A 13851-nucleotide genomic window follows, 5' to 3' on the forward strand; every position below is an offset into this window, starting at 1 on the left:
TCCAGGGCTGAAACAGACATTTTGATGCTTCAATGAGATTTCACTCTGATTGTTAGTCCATCCATACTTTAATACAGGGGTAGGCAACTAGATTCAGCCACGGGACGATTTTTGTCGGAGCAGATGGTCGGGGGGCCGGAACATAGTCTAAAAAGAGATTTGTATTGGAATCGTTTTAATAATTTCATATCTTGATTACATTGAGACATGATCACATATATCATTTTATTTTATTTGTGGGAATACTTGGGAACAGATTTCCTAAATTAAACAACATTTTTGCTGGATTTCTGGTGATTTTACTATCAATTATTATAATTTTGTCTACTAAAAACTTTGAGGGGCCCCAAAAAATACTTGCAGTCAGGTTTTGGCCCGCCGGCCACCTGTTGTTGACCTCTGCTATAATTTAACTGTATCATTCAACTGATTATTTTCATGTTTCATTTCTAGATCTGCTTGAATAAGACAACACTCTCATTGTGATCGTGTGGCTACCTATCAAGATTTGGCTGTGAGTATCTGGCTAAGAGGGCAGAATATTGGCATAAAAAGTGTATTTGCAAAGCTGTTAATCTTTAATAAGGGCATATCTGGTGGACTGGACTCGCCAGAAGGGTTGCTTAGTGGGAGAGAGAAGAGAGAGCAAAAGAGAGAGGGGATATAGAAGGAGCAAGAGACAGAAACAATTTATTTTGTGCAGTCCTTCCTCAAGATGTAGCCGTCACTTCTATCGCTGTGATTGGTCCTGGCCTCTTTAACCAGAGACAGTTCACTGCACAAACATCGTTACATGCTGCCTTCCCCTCTACTCAAACCTCCCTCAGAAATATCATCATCTCTGTTAATTTCAGGAAGCCTTCACTAGTCTCTAGTCTTCAGTCTCTGCTGTAGGCTACAATGTGGGCATTGCCCAGATGGTGGCCTGTCTTTGACTGGCCACAGTGTGCCAACTGCCAATGTCACCTGACATAGCACTCTGATCAAGTCGGGGCAAACCACTGAACTGACTGAACCAGTCGATGTAATTGATTAATGAATTACTTATCTTTACTAGAGAATGACTGATCAATTGGTCTTGACATAGAGTATTAATCAGTTAAACAGTTTCCTACACTCTACATCATTGAGGGGATTCCAGGGTTCTCTTGTGTCAATGCAAATTATGATGTTCACCTTTAGGAGCAACCATATACATTGCATTCGGAAAGTATTCAGACCCCTTAACTTTTTCCACATTTGTTACGTTACAGCGTTAATCTAAAATCAATCTACACACAATACCCCATAATGACAAAGCAAAAACAGGTTTTTAGAAATTTTAGCAAATGTATTAAAAATACAAAAAAACAAAACAAAAAAAACGTTTTTATTAGGAACCCCCATTAGCTAACGCCATAACGCTAGCTAATCTTCCTAGGGTCCAACACCAATTAACCAGACATTACAAACAACCACAATCAAGACTTCACAAACGTTCAACAAATAGACAATACAGATAATTAAAATACCTGACAGGAAACACATTTAACATTCAGTTGATGCTTTCTATTTCCTGTCCAGTCATATGGTCTATCACATTAGATGTTCTTTTATTTTTTTATTGAAGGTGGATTTACTTTTCCCCTGAGAAATATGGATTGGTAAAAAGTTCCATTCAGCTATAGCTCTATATAAAACTGTAGATTTAAGGCGATTTGTCCTTGGCTTGAGTTGTTTTAGCTGCCCTGAATTTACCTGTCTGGTTTGGTGGTTATGCGTGTTGCTAGTATGTACTAATTGGACTGAGAAATACTGTGTTTTTTTAAAAAATATAACATTCCTAAAGAAAATCAAAAGACTAGATAGTAATTTGTTTTTAACGTGAAGCCATGAAAGATTCTGATGCATTTTAATAATATTATTTCGGTTAGAGCAATGAAGAGCTAATCTGGCAGCCCTGTTTTGAGCCATTTGGAGCTTTTTCATATCTTTCTTTGCTGCAGATGACCATATAACCAGACAGTACTCTAAATGTGATAGGACCAGGGATTGAATCACCTGATTCAGAGTGCTAGATGTTACATACTCTGAACATTTTCTTGTAACAGCAATTCTCTTACCCATCTTAACAACAATATTATCTATGACACCTAGTGGTTTTGTTTTTTTCACTTGTCCTACATGTATTCTATTCATCGACAAAGTCAATTGGGGGTCATCAGCAAGCATATATCTAGAACCAAATACAATACATTTAGTTTTAGAAATGTTCAACACCAATTAGTTCATATCAACCCACTCAGACACCATTCTTAGTTCACTGCTCAGTACATCTGTTAGCGCATTACATTCTGATGCTGCACTATACATTGTAGAGTCATCAGCATACATGACCACTCTTGCTTTGTTCATTACTGAAGGTAAATTATTAGTAAAGATAGAGTAGAGCAGTGAGCCCAGGAGGCTTCCTTGAGGAACACCACAATGTATATCTTTACTGTTTGAAAAGCTACCATTAAAGAACACTTGTTACCTTCTCCTGGATAGATGGCTTTCCATCCAGGATAGAGCTGAATCCTTAAAACCATAACATTTGAGTTTTCCTAGTAACAGTTCATGATCAATTACATCAAAAGCAGCACTGAAATCCAGCAACATTGCACCAACTAACTTCCTATCATCCATACTCTTTAACCAATCATCTGTCATTTGTGCTAAGGCCGTACTCGTAGAACGCCCTTCTTTGTATGCAGGCTGGAAACCCGTTATCAGACCATTACATGAGAAATAATCCTTGATTTGTACAGATACCATTTTTTCAAATAATTTACTTAACACAGGCAGAAAGCTTATAGGATGACTATTAGGACCAGTGAATGCAGATTTTTTTATCCTTATGTAGTGGAATAACCTTTGACTCTTTCCAGACTTCTGGGCACACCCCATACATCAAGCACTTATTAAAAATATGAGCGATTGGTGTAGATATTTGGTTAGCTGTAACTCTAAGCAATTTGGCATCTAGATGATCTGTACCAGGCGACTTGTCATCCGAAAGAGACAACAGCATCCTTTCTACCTCTTCCCTTTCTACTTGATGAAATTTGAACCTGCATTGCCTCTCCTTCATGATACAATCTTTTATGTATGTGACATGGAGCCATCAGTTCGAATCATAGCATTCCTCAACTTGTCCACTTTGCCTGTAAAATATTAATTAAAGTAGTTTGCGATGTGGTTTTGTAATAAATATACCCTCTGATTCAACAAAAGAGGCAGACATGTTTGAATTCCTACCCATAATAGTGTTCAACGTTCTCCACAGCTTTTTCCCATCACCCTTTACTTCATCAATTTTGTGCTGATAGAATTCCTTCTCTTTCCTTTGTTTAGCTTAGTCACAATATTTCTTAATTTACAATAACTTTGCTTATCAAACAAAGTACCAGATTTATCTGCAACTTTTTTGACATCATAACGTTGAATCATTACATTTCTCAGCTCATCATCAATCCATGGGGCACCATTTAACCTCACAGTGCATTTTCTTAAAGGGGCGTGCTTATCAGCTATACTCATAAATAATTTCATAAACAACTTTAGTGACATTTCAGGATCACCTTTACTACACACTTCTAACCACTGCACATTCTTTATCTCATCCACAAACGAGCCCTGATTGAACCCTCTGTAGGACCTGCGGCCAGCCTTTGGTATTTTAGTTTTCCTAGTGAGTGCAACCAAGTTATGATCACTGTAACCTAGTGCCACTGATACAGCTTTAGAACAATGTTCAGCCATGTTAGTAAAAATGTGATCGATACAAGTTGATGATGTAATACCAGACCTATTAGTGAACGTTCTGGTTGGTAATGTCATAACTTGGGTTAGGTTACATACATTGGCAACAGAAATAACGTTCTTTCTCTTTGGACAGATTGTATTAAAAAATAATCGATATTCATATCTCCCCAAAAATATATTTCCCTATTTTCATCAGATACCTTATCCAACATTTCGCAAATTACATGAAGATATTTCACATCAGCACTAAGTGGCCTATAGCAGCAACCAACTAGTATAGGTTTCAAATGTGGTAAATGCACCTGTACCCATAGTATTCAGACCCTTTACTCAGTACTTTGCTGAAGCACCTTTGGCAGCGATTACATCCTCAAGTCTTCTTGGGTATGACGCTACAAGCTTGGCACATCTGTATTTGGGGAGTTTCTCCCATTCTTCTCTGCAGATCCTCTCAAGCTCTGTCAGGTTGGTCTCCCCAGAGATGTTCGATTTGGGTTCAAGTCCGGGCTCTGGCTGGGCCACTCAAGGACATTCAGAGACTTGTCCCGAATCCACTTCTGCGTTGGCTTGGCTGTGTGCTGAGGGTCGTTGTCCTGTTTGAAGGTGAACCTTCGCCCCCAGTCTGAGGTCCAACAAAATTAGATATTTTTTTGTCTGAATAGGGATCTGAATACTTTCCGAATGCACTGTCTTTCCCCTGTGATATGTGTTGGGAAGGCTATTCTGAAAATATAGTTTACGAAGCTACCAATTACTTCACACTGTAAGAAGTTCATCTACACTTAAGCTACCCTTAAGAAAAATATAGTTTATTAACTACACAAACTACTTTGTGAAAGATTATCATATCTAAATCTGATATGAGGAGGGGGTGCGAGGGGGGGAGGGTGTTGTGGGATTATTTAAGATACTCTTTGAAGAGGTAGTGTTTCAGATGTTTTCAGAAGATGGCTGAGCGGGAGCTGCCCTCCCGTAGGGGTGGGAGGGCCGAGAGACCAGTGGTGGCAGAACGGAGTACTCGGTTGGGGTATAGGGTTTGAGCAGAGCCTGAACGTAGGGAGGGGCAGTTCTTCTTGCTGCTCGTTAGGCAAGTACCATGGCCTTGTAGTGGATGCGAACTTCGACTGGACGCCAGTGGAGTGTGTGGAGGAGCGGGGAGACATGGGGGAATTTGGGAAGGTTGAACACCAGGCGGGCTGCAACATTCTGGATAACTTGCAGGGGTTTGATGGCACAAGCGAGAATCCCAGCCAACAGTGAGTTGCGGTAGTCCAGACGGGAGATGACAAGTGCCTGCATTAGGACCTGCGCCGCTTCCTTTGTGAGGTAGGGTAGTACTCTACAGATGTTGCAGAGCGTGATCCTGCAGGAGCGAGTCACTGCTTTGATGTTTGCAGAGAATGACAGGGTGTTGTCCAGGGTCACGCCAAGGTTCTTTGCAATCTGGGAGGGGGACACTGTGGTAAGCACAATATAATTCACATCAGTTCCTATCTCACGGGCATAGCAGGTATCCATATAGTAGTGTTATTATGTCACTTCATCAACAGAGCAGGTTTTTATACGGTAGTGTCTAAAGTTACCTCATCATAGTAGGTATTTATAGTATATATTATGTTACCTCGTTAGCATAGCAGGTATTTATAGAGAAGGGTTCATGTTACCCCAGAAGCACAGCAAGTATTTATATAGTAGTGTTCATGTTACCCCAGAAGCACAGCAGGTATTTATATAGAACGGTTCATTTTACCCCAGAAGCATAACAGGTATTTGTAGTGTTAATAATGTTACCTCATCAGAATAGCGTCACGTCTCTCTTCCTCTTTACCATTAGCAAGCATGCTGAATGTCATTTACCTATTAACTACAGTCTATGCAGCCCAGCATAGGGCAACCTGTCATCAGCATCTGGCTCCAAGGAGCATTCCTCTGAGACGAGGCCATAACCCAAACTATTCAATACAATTCCATAATGCATTCTGTCTTGTTTGTCATTCAGTTAAACCTGTACTTGACTGAATTACTATTTTTACTACATGTAGTTCACTACTCCCCAGCACATATTTCATGGTTATCATAGTTTATTTATTTAACCTTTATTTAACACTGCAAAAATATTACCTTCCTAAAAATATGCATCAGCTAATTAATTAGATGGATATATTTTCACCACAAGATACTCAAATGTATTCTACATATCAGCAATCTTAATTGATGAATCGCACTACAATAAACACCTTTAGAAAATACAATCTACAGTACCACAGACAGGCGTGATCAAACCCAGAGTCCCATCTGCCCAAATGTCACTGTTGGTCTCTGAGGCACACAGAGGAGCCACACTGTGGTGTTATGAGGAAGAGGAATAGGCGTGGTGATACGAGCTGTGTGTGTGTGTGTGTGTGTGCGAGAGAGAGAGAGAGATATAGCGAGACATGGTTGACTATAGGATGGCGACTTTATGTGCTAGTCTCTTCTCCAGCAAGCAGGCCTTGCCCTGCACTCCTCATCTCTAGCACACCTGATTAATCAGAGTCAATTCCATGAGTGATGGCAGCCTGGAGCCTCGGGGGCCCAGTGAGGGCTAATAAAGCCCAGAGGAGATCACCGCCTGGGAGGACAGCTACTACTCCCCTGCCCAACCCTCTGTCCTTTACACTGGACGACCCCAGAGCAATCTGCCATTATATTGAGAAAAAAACGTGTAATTACACTGTAACGTATTGTAGTTGATGTATTGTCATAATAACATGTAACTAGTGGTAATTGCAGTCTGTAATTACAGAGGTGTAACAACAAATGCTTGTTACCATGCTTGTTAGAAATGGGAGTTTCCACTAAATTCACCAATTCAGTGTTCAGTTTCTCCTCAGCTGCATCCGATTCAGTAATAGCTCACAAGATTGTAATCTCTTGTGGACCGATGCGCTGGGTGTCCGAGATTACAAAGGTTTGAGGCTCAGTAGGCTCTATACCTACCTACCTGTGAATGAATACTCTTCAAAGTTTCCACTCAATGCTGTTGCTAGCACTTGGCCTCATAAAGTGTACCATCTGGGTTAACTTGGTTGAGTTTCCAAAAACAGATCACATATAGGTCAACCTCACATCACAGATTATAATAAAAATAATAACTTATAATGAATGTGTACGTTACCCATTATAACAACCTGAACCTCCTTGCCATCCAAGTGAGAAGATAAACCTACAAGGACACCACAGAGTACATGTACTATCTGCATAAGTACAATGTAATTACTAGGTGTTACACAGGATTTAGCTAGTTAGAATGAAGAGTATCTTGAGGGGTACTTACTTGTAATTAATGTTTACTTATATAGTACATTACCCATCCTGACAACAGGCCCCTCATTTAATGGCTTCCCGATGTTCCATCCAGGTGGGAGGATAAACTGACTAGTACACCACAGAGTACATGATATATCTGCATTAATGTAATTAGACTCCAGAGACCTTTATTGCAGAGTTGTGTCAGTGTCACGTGGTCTGCGCAGGATGAAATATGGTGTTTTGGGATGCTATCGGAAACTTTAACATTTGCAACAAGCATGGTAACAAGCATTTGTTGTTATACCTCTGTAAATACATACTGCAATTACAACCAGTTGCATGTTGTTATTACAGGTTAACTATGAATTATTGCAATTATTACAATACTTGTTATAATTACATATGTAATTACACTGTAATAAGGACCCCTTAAAAGGAAGTGTTACCAAAACCCTGTATGTGCATTGAATATGTATTAGGTAATGTATAATATCTGTAATGTTATTGATTTTCTATTGCTATGGCTCGAGCCAGGCATGTGCCATCACCAATCAATCAGATCGTGTTCTCTCTCGGTCTCGGTCTCTGTCTCTCTCCACTGCACAAAGATTCTGTCCATTCAGCACCCCACGTTGTGAAATAGCACTAGCATGCACAGGAATAATGTAACAGTGGCATTTTGGAAATAACAGTGCTCTATGTGTCACGGCTCTCGTAGAGAGGGGACCAAAGTGCAGCATATGAGTAATTCCACATTTTATTTACTCTGTGAACTCATGCAATACATCAAAATAACTGAATAGACAAAAACAACAAACCGTGACGCAGAGGAGAACAAAAACTACTCAAAAATAATCACCAGGAAGAAAAACCCCTACTAAAATATGATCTCTAATTAGAGACAACGAGGACCAGCTGCCTCCAATTGGAGATCATCCCAAACAAGCCAACATAGAAATACAAAAACTATAACCTAAGAACATAGAAATAGAAAACATAGAAAAACACAAAACACATCTTACTATGGTCAGGACGTCAGGACGTGACACTATGTCATTTTTTTTTAAATGAACTCAGTCTGGCTTTCAACTTACTCTTGAAAGTTGTAATAGTAGAATGCGCAAGGTGCAATTTCGAAATTGGGTAGTGCATCATAAGTTCCTCTTGTTATGTTAGTCATCACATACCTTAGATAGTTCCCCAATGCTCCCAAGGGCTCCCGAGTGGCGCAGCGGTCTAAGGCACTGCATCTCAGTGTAAGAAGCATCACTACAGTCCCTGGTTCGAATCCAGGCTGAATCGCATCCGGCCGTGATTGTAAGTCCCATAGGGTGGCGCACAATTGGCTCATTGTAAATAAGAAATTGTTCTTAACTGACTTGCCTAGTTAAATAAAGGTTAAATAAAAAATAAAAAATGTAAATGTCAGATGGTGGCCCCCGAATGAAAATGTTTGTGAACCCCTGCTCGAGGTGAAAGTGTTCCCTTCCGTCTCATCATGCCAGATTCAAAGTGGGCCAACCACAGCTGAAAGGCACCTCGTTTTGTTTGGCAGATGGTATACAGCAGAGACAGAGAGATAATTACCTAAAAAAAGAGAGAGAGGGTAATGTGATAATATATAATTCAAAAATCATGTTAAACAATATTTTTGCACACTGTCATGACTTGCCCTGTGTATGCTGTGTAGAAACTTTGGGTTGGCAGGATTGAGGGGAAAGAAACCTCATTGTTACAAGGAGATTATTCCCGCCAAAACGGTAACATCAAAAGGTTGAATAATGAAACAATATTTCTGTAGTCCAAGCAGTTGGAGTGGTCCATGGGCACTAAAAGAACAATTATGTCAGATCAGTTGTGTTTTGGGATCCCATGAAGGACAGTATAACAACATAACTGTATCTCTGAATGTGTCTATTTCCCAGTGATCAGATTCACATCCAAATGTTGGGGAACTGATATGATTAAATATGAAACTATTTGTGAGAAGATGTGATGTTAGCCTTCTAAATGAGAAAATTGTTTTTCATATGAAATCTTAACCAAGTCAGTGGCCACACCCAGTACATAAAACCCACTTCTGACAAAATGTACATTAGATCAAGCAGGCGGACGGTGTTGAACTGGACGTCACGAATGGTTAGACTCCACCAGACCAGCTTCGTGCAGCGCCAGCTGTACACGTTGAAATGATTAAGAAAACTACAAGACTACACATTCACAGTCTGCAGCTGTATATGTAAAATAGTCTAGGAAACTCGACCGAAGATGAGAGAAGAGCAATTTCCTCTCACCACTATAGATACCTCTAAAGTATATATTCTAACGAAATGAGCCCTGAAAGACACCGGGTGGTACTTTGAAAAGATCCATTCTAAAGAACATTTTCCTTTCCAACGACTATTGGTACGTCTGGAAGATCTGTCCAAATAAACACAACCAGAGACTTTCTGTCGAATTACTCCCCAGACTGACCGGCGATTTCAACAGAGAGACAACAAAGGCATACAATCATAAATATATACATTGCAATTCTTTTTGAATGAGCGGCCGTTCATGTGCAAAGTATTAGCATTTCCATGAGCATAGTTATCAGCTGTGTGTACGTTAGTGAAGTCCTTTTCTCCCGCTCTTTCTTACATGCCCCTCCCTTTTCATTTTTTGTAACAAGCCGTCATATCGGTTTACATTTACCTTTACGTCATTTAGCAGACGCTCTTATCGAGAGCGACTTACAAATTGGTGCATTCACCTTATAATAGCCAGTGGAACAACCACTTTACAAAAGTACATCTATATATATATTTTTTTTTTGTAATAAAACAAAAAAAAAGTATTATAATTCTTTGGGGGGGGTGGGTGCGTTAGAAGGATTACTTTATCCTATCCCAGGTATTCCTTAAAGAGGTGGGGTTTCAGGTGTCTCTGGAAGGTGGTGATTGACTCCGCTGTCCTGGCGTCGTGAGGGAGCTTGTTCTGCAGAGGTAGGGGGGCCAGCAGGCCAGAGGTGGATGAACGCAGTGCCCTTGTTTGGGTGTAGGGACTGATCAGAGCCTGAAGGTACGGAGGTGCCGTTCCCCTCACAACTCTGTAGGCAAGCACCATGGTCTTGTAGCAGATGCGAGCTTCAACTGGAAGCCAGTGGAGTGTGCGGAGGAGCGGGGTGATGTGAGAGAACTTGGGAAGGTTGAACACCAGACGGGCTGCGGCGTTCTGGATGAGTTGTAGGGGTTTAATGGCACAGGCAGGTCCACTAGGGACTTTTCATTGCAGTATGTAGTAATCAATGTGTAACCTATTCTGTTTGTGTTTATGTAGTTCTGTGTGATTATTTAGTTAGTTAGTAAATAAATAATTAAGCCAATTTGAATATCACTGATTCATAATTTATGCTAGGGTTCGTGCAGATATCCAAGGATTTTGCAATGTTCAGAATGAGACTGATAGATGGTAAATAACAATTAATTAATAACTGATTGATAACTGAAATGTAAGAGATATTGATATCTTTAGAAGTTAATTCGGAAAACGCTAACTCGTTAAATAAGCTTTTTTCGTGGTGCCCCAAGATTGCTAATGAGTTAATTGTTACATGAGTAATTGAATCATCGTAATAATTAAACATAGTTAATAGATTTGATAAAACAATCGTCATCACATTAATGATAGCCAAAGACACGCCAACACAGTGAGTCCATGCAACTTATGTGACTTGTTAAGCTAGATTTGTACTATTTAGGCTTGCCATAACAAAGGGGTTGAATACTTATTGAGCTAAGCTAAGCGTCAGTACAGAGACAAAGTGGAGTGGCAATTCAACGGCTCAGACACGAGAGGTATGTGGCAGGGTCTACAGTCAATCATGGACTACTGTAACGGCCGTCGTTCAAATGAGACCAAGGTGCAGCGGAGGATGTGTTCATCATGAAAGGATTTAATGATCAACGAACACTATACAAAAGAAACCAAAAAAACGACTAGCAACAGTTCTGTCAGGAACACACTAAACAGAAAACAATCACCCACAAAAACCCAAAGGAAAACCAGGCTCCTCATGTGTGACTCCCAATCAGCAACAACAAACTACAGCTGTACCTGATTGGGAGCCACACACGGCCCAAAACAAAGAAATACAAAAACATAGAAAAATGAACATAGAACGCCCACCCAATGTAACACCCTGGCCTAACCAAAATAAAGAACAAAAACCCCTCTCTATGGCCAGGGCGTTACAACTACAAAAGAAAAATCAGCCCCGTCGCGGATCACGATGCCTTGCTCCCAGACAGACTAAACAAGTTTTTTGCTCGCTTTGAGGACAATACAGTGCCACTAACACGGCCCACTACCAAAACCTGCGGGCTCTCCTTCACTGCAGCCAACGTGAGTAAAACATTTAAACGTGTTAACCCTCGCAAGGCTGCAGGCCCAGACGGCATCCCCGGCCGCGTCCTCAGAACATGCGCAGACCAGCTGGCTGGTGTGTTTACAGACATATTTAATCAATCCCTATCCTAATCTGCTGTCCCCACATGCTTCAAGAGGGCCACCATTGTTCCTGTTCCCAAGAAAGCTAAGGTAACTGAGCTAAATGACTACCGCCCTGTAGCACTCACTTCCGTCATCATGAAGTGCTTTGAGAGACTAGTCAAGGACCATATCACCTCCACCCTACCTGACACCCTAGACCCACTCCAATTTGCTTATCGACCCAATAGGTCCACAGACGACGCAATCGCCATCACACTGCACACTGCCCTAACCCATCTGGACAAGGGGAATACCTATGTAAGAATGCTGTTCATCGATTACAGCTCAGCATTTAACACCATAGTACTCTCCAAACTCGTCATTTAGTTCGAGACCCTGGGTCTCGACCCCGCCCTGTGCAACTGGGTCCTGGACTTCCTGACGGGCCGCCCTCAGGTGGTGAGGGTAGGTAACAACATCTCCACCCCGCTGATCCTCAACACTGGGTACCCACAAGGGTGCGTTCTCAGCCCTCTTCTGTACTCCCTGTTCACCCACGACTGCGTGGCCATGCACGCATCCAACTCAATCATCAAGTTTGCAGGCGACACTACAGTGGTAGGCTTGATTACCAACAATGACGAGACGGCCTACAGGGAGGAGGTGAGGGCCCTCGGAGTGTGGTGTCAGGAAAATAACCTCGCACTCAATGTCAACAAAACAAAAGAGATGATAGTGGACTTCAGGAAACAGCAGAGGGAGCAGCCCCCTATCTAAATTGACGGGACAGTAGTGGAGAGGGTGGAGAGTTTTAAGTTTCTCGGCGTACACATCACGGACAAACTGAAATGGTCCACCCACACAGACAGCGTGGTGAAGAAGGCGCAACAGCGCCATAACCGGAAGGCTCTCCAGAGGGTAGTGAGGTCTGCACAACGCATCACCGGGTGCAAACTACCTGCCCTCCAGGACACCTACACCACCCGATGTCACAGGAAGGCCAAAAAGATCATCAAGGACATTAACCACCTGAGCCACTACCTGTTCACCCCGCTAACATCCAGAAGGCGAGGTCAGTACAGGTGCATCAAAGCTGGAACCGAGAGACTGAAAAACAGCTTCTATCTCAAGGCCATCAGACTGTTAAACAGCAATCACTAACATTGAGAGGCTGCTACCAACATACTGACTCAACTCAAGCCACTTTAATAATAGGAAAATTGATGTAATCAATTTATCACTTGCCACTTTATATTATTTATATTAGATAATGTTTACATAACCTACATTATTCATCTCATATGTATATACTGTACGCCATACCATCTACTGCATCTTGCCATCTTGATGTAATTAGATGTATCACTAGCCACTTTAAACAATGGCACTTTATATAATGTTTACATAACCTACATTACTCATCTCATATGTATATACTGTACTCTATACCATCTACTGCATCTTGCCATCCTGATGTAATGTATCACTAGCCACCTTATACAAGGCTGCTTTATATGTTTTCATACCCTACAATACTCATCTCATATGTATGTTCTGTACCCCATACCATCTACTACATATTGCCTATGCCATTCGGCCATCACTCATTTATATATTTTTATGTACATATTCGTATTCATTCCTTTACACTTGTGTGTACAAGGTAGTTGTTGTGGAATTGGTAGATTACTTGTTAGATATTACTGCATGGTCGGAACTAGAAGCACAAGCATTTCGCTACACTCACATTAACATCTGCTAACCATGTGTATGTGACAAATAAATTAGAATTTCCATTTGATTTGACTCAAGACATTTCAGCTTTTCACTTATAATTCATTTGTAAAAATGTCTAAAAACATAATTCCACTTTGACATTATGGGGTATTGTGTGTAGGCCAGTGACACAAAATCTGAATTTGATCCATTTTAAATTCAGGCTGTAACACAACAAAATGTGGAAAAAGTAATGGGGTGTGAATACTTTCTGAAGGCACTGCATATGTATTAAGATTAAATACTGCGATTTTATTGCGATTTGATGTTCCAAACACATTGCTCACTATATGTCTGCTGCAGAGAGATGAGAGAGCATGAAAAAGTTAGTTTTGATCAGTCATGTTGGATCACTATTTAAAAAGAAGATGGAGAACAAGCTATAGGATGAAAAATAACAGCGTTTTGGGGCAGGTACAGCTGACTAGCGCTAGCAAAAATACATGGATTTAAAGTATTGCGATATGTAACAAATATATTTTTTTCCCTCCCATCACTAGTTTTCTAATCTGTTCCATTTCAGTCATT

The 13851-nt window shown here is 40.8% G+C and overlaps 1 protein-coding gene across 3 annotated transcripts in view; it reads left to right on the top strand.

Moving 5' to 3' along the window:
* The window catches only part of LOC115168128 (synaptotagmin-2), a 79489-nt gene that overhangs the window by 34135 nt on the left and 31503 nt on the right, over window positions 1–13851 (top strand). The window contains exon 2 of one of the 3 annotated variants that reach the window (XM_029723081.1): window positions 454–514. The exons of the other annotated variants lie outside the window; for them this stretch is intronic. The gene's annotated coding sequence lies outside the window, so the exon portion shown is untranslated. The remainder of the gene's footprint in view (window positions 1–453; window positions 515–13851) is intronic. 3 annotated transcript variants of the gene reach the window in all.

The sequence above is a fragment of the Salmo trutta genome, chromosome 30 (assembly GCF_901001165.1).
Source record: "Salmo trutta chromosome 30, fSalTru1.1, whole genome shotgun sequence".
NCBI lineage: Eukaryota > Metazoa > Chordata > Actinopteri > Salmoniformes > Salmonidae > Salmo > Salmo trutta.